Raw genomic sequence first — 3,445 nt, forward strand, 5'->3', positions numbered from 1 at the left:
AGAGGATGGTTCACTCTCTAATTTTTTAAAATCCCCAATATCAAAAATAAGTAAATAAATAAATAAATAAATAAATAATAAAACATAAAAAAATAAAATCCCCACTATCATATCAGTACGTATCAGTTTTTCATTCCAAGTGATATGGTTGCGTTTAAACAGGGACTTCTTGGGTGATACTTTAAACCAAATGGGTAAAAACCCTAATGGCAGAATTTCAAGCACTCTGACACTTATGTGAAGGGCAGATTTTGGCACAAGAAAGTGATGTTTCACCGCTAATTCTGGGCTGTGGAGTCAACTACTTTCTTAGAGTTTGTTGCCAATGAAAAAGTAATTCAATAAAAAATAATTTGCTTGTACAAAGACTGCAAACAATGATAAGCACAAGGACATACGCTTTGGACTCTATCCCAGTGACCGGCCTGTGGCAGCCGCTTCACAGATGAGGAAAGGGAAGAAGGCAAGGAGGAAGGAAGGGAGGAAGAGAGGGAAGAAGATCAAATCCGTAATCTTTCCTTATATGGTTTCCAGGATGGAACTTAGTGGCTAAAACCAGATAGTTCTCCACTCCTCAGGGGAGCAGAACAAGGAACATTGATATCAACTTTATTGACATGAGCAGTGTTATCCTAAATTTTGAAATATTTGAGTGTGCAAAAGGTTCATGTTGTATGCTCTTTATTGGATGCATAGATCTATGTTTATAGAAAGTTTTAATGGTTGCAAAGACAAACTGCAAAAACGATTCATTTTTTCAGAGATCTTGATAGATCATGCTGCATTCTCACAAAGTTTTCAATACTGGCTGTAATATAGATTATAATACTAATGTTTCCCTTGGGATCCAGCCATCAGAACTCCTTTGGTAAGCGTCCTAGAGTTCAGGTGAATGCACCAAAGAGCTGTAAGTCGCTGACATTTCTGCAGGATGCAGACTTTGGTGGCAGGTGCAGGCTGTTGAGAAACTTTTCTTCAAGCTTTGGAAGCCAGGCGGTTTGCGGCGTGTTTTCTCCCCCACACTCTGAGATCAGTGTGGTTCCGACACCTTCCTCCCAGATACACCAGGATTTTGGAAAGACAACAACAAAGTCATGGAAATAATGGTATTATTGTTTAAGGGGCCCTTCAGGAGGTAATACGCTAACCAGAAATGAAGCTTGAACTCTTTGAACTGAAGTTTTCAGGAAAGCACTTCCAAACTCTTGAAAGGGAAACATCAAAGTTTGAAGGGCAGATATGAAAAAGACTCCCTCTCTCACCCCACAGTGACACAAATTCAACCTGACACGCATTTATGGTGAGCTGTGCAAGCCGGCAGAGATGAAACGGAAAGAGGCACGTGCTCGTCCTCAAGGAACGTATTACAATGATCTCTCAGCCGCTGGAGACCTTGGTTTCCGAATTATTGTTCCCTTCTGTCCTCTGCCCACTCAACAAAGGCTTGGAGGTACATGACTTTTAAAGGCGCTCTCTTAAGGTGCACAACCTCTTCCAAGATAATAGGAAACAAATTGTAACTATTCCGGGAAAACATTTTTGCACCAATCAGTTTGGCAAGACCGAGAAGTTTAAAAATAGAAGGCGTCGGTAAGAGCGTGAGGTAATGGAAACTCTCATAGGTCTCTGGTGCCAGTAGAAAGAGGGGTGGCCTCTGGAGAGAACAGCTTGGTAATATTTGCCTTATGTTTAAATGGATATACAGCTTGATCCAGCAAGTCCACTTCTAGAAAGGTAGCACGCTTTACAAGTGCTTCGCTCGTATGTGAAATGAGGTCGATTAGATACGCGTATAGCACCACGGTTAGAACACCACGAGATTAAAAGCAACCTAAATGCCGCCGGGGGGTGTCAAGTGTATGTCCATAAGGGAATAATAAAAAGCCATAATGACTGAGGAAGTGCCGCATGAGCTCAGATGGAATGGGAGGCAGACATTGTCTGGGTGGGCCGACGAGGCGTGGGGAGAGCGAGCGGGGCATCTGGAGCAGGGGTATCAGGACAGCCGACCCGCAGCGCTGTCCCTTGTCCTCCCCTGACTCTGCCCAGGAGACGAGCGCACTCGGCGGCCCCGGGCTAGCTCGCAAAGCTCGCCCTCTAAGAACCCCAGCTCTGTCCTGAGTCCATGAAAACCCAGTCCATCTGGCGGTGTTTGTGAAAATGAAATGTCCGGATGCTTCAGATCTACATGCGGCTCTCTGTCACCCTTGTGCCCACCAGAGAGCCCCCCACGCCCCCTGAGCGGCTGCGCCGGTGTCCCGGCATCCGCTGCACTGTCCAGCCACCTTCAAGCTTACAGACACAAGGCCCAGTAGAAGCAAACCGGGCGCGGGCTGGTGCCGGCTGGTGCCGGCTGGTGCGGGCTGGTGCGGGCTGGTGCGGGCTGGTGCGGGCCGTGGGAATCCTCGGGCTCTGGGATTCTGAGTCGGGCCGCAGCTGCAAATCTTCTGAAGCAGTGGGCTTGGGTGTTTGTTGGCAGGAGGAAGATAGCCTGCAAGGAAGAAGCTTCATGCTCCGGGCTCCAACCAGAGGCTCCAAAGAAGACCCCGAGGGGAGACCGTGCACCATGTCTCCCCATGTCTCCCTGAGCACACAGTGGCTCCAGCACGGCGAGAGCTCAAGGAGGCCTGCTAGCTTCTAAGATCTGTGGAAGCTCCAGTAATCAGTGTCCAGAACAGTCTGAGGGGTAGAGGTTAGGTGCCGCAGGAATCAGCATTCTCAAGTGCCTTTGCAGGAAACAGACACCAAAACGGGCCCCGAGAGCCGTGTGTGAACCCATGGGAAACATGCCCGTAAATAAAATCAGGACACTTGGACAGGAGGGCACAGGTGCCCCTGCCACGCGGCCTAAAACACAGGTTCACCAGCAGAAGAAGCCTACGGAATTTCAGGTTACAGAGGCAAACAGATTGCCGGCCTCGACTTACAGGAGTCAGGGGTACTGAGAACCAGACCAGCAGTCGTTTCTCCTTCCAGCAGACGGCTCCCGAGGTGTCCCGCGGAGCCTGTGGTTCTTCCTGCTTTCCTTCCCCACAAGTCCAGTCTGGCCAAAGAGGAGGTTTGCGGGGACCGGTGAGATGCCAGCCCTGCCCTGTGTCAGCTTCTCCTAAAAACATTTTCTTGTCTTGGCTGCAGACCCCCAACAGGATGTATCCAGAGCCTCTGGTTACTCTGCCAACAGAATATAATGCTTGACAAGGGGAAATCCATCTGATTACCCAAAGCAGAAGCCAAAACCAGAAGGGTGGTTGCAGGTTCCAGTGGTGAATAAGTCCAAGGCTGTTCTTTTGCAACGAGACAGCCTAGATGTTTAAGAGGAAGTGAGGAGTCACCCACGACCACTTCTCCAGCCTCCAAACTGGTCTCTCTGTTCATCTCTTCTCTGCCCCAGGCAGCCCTCAGGGTTACTTTTCCCAAGAGCCCACTTTGATTGTTAATAAAATAA

This window comes from Halichoerus grypus, chromosome 12 (assembly GCF_964656455.1).
Source record: "Halichoerus grypus chromosome 12, mHalGry1.hap1.1, whole genome shotgun sequence".
Lineage (NCBI taxonomy): Eukaryota > Metazoa > Chordata > Mammalia > Carnivora > Phocidae > Halichoerus > Halichoerus grypus.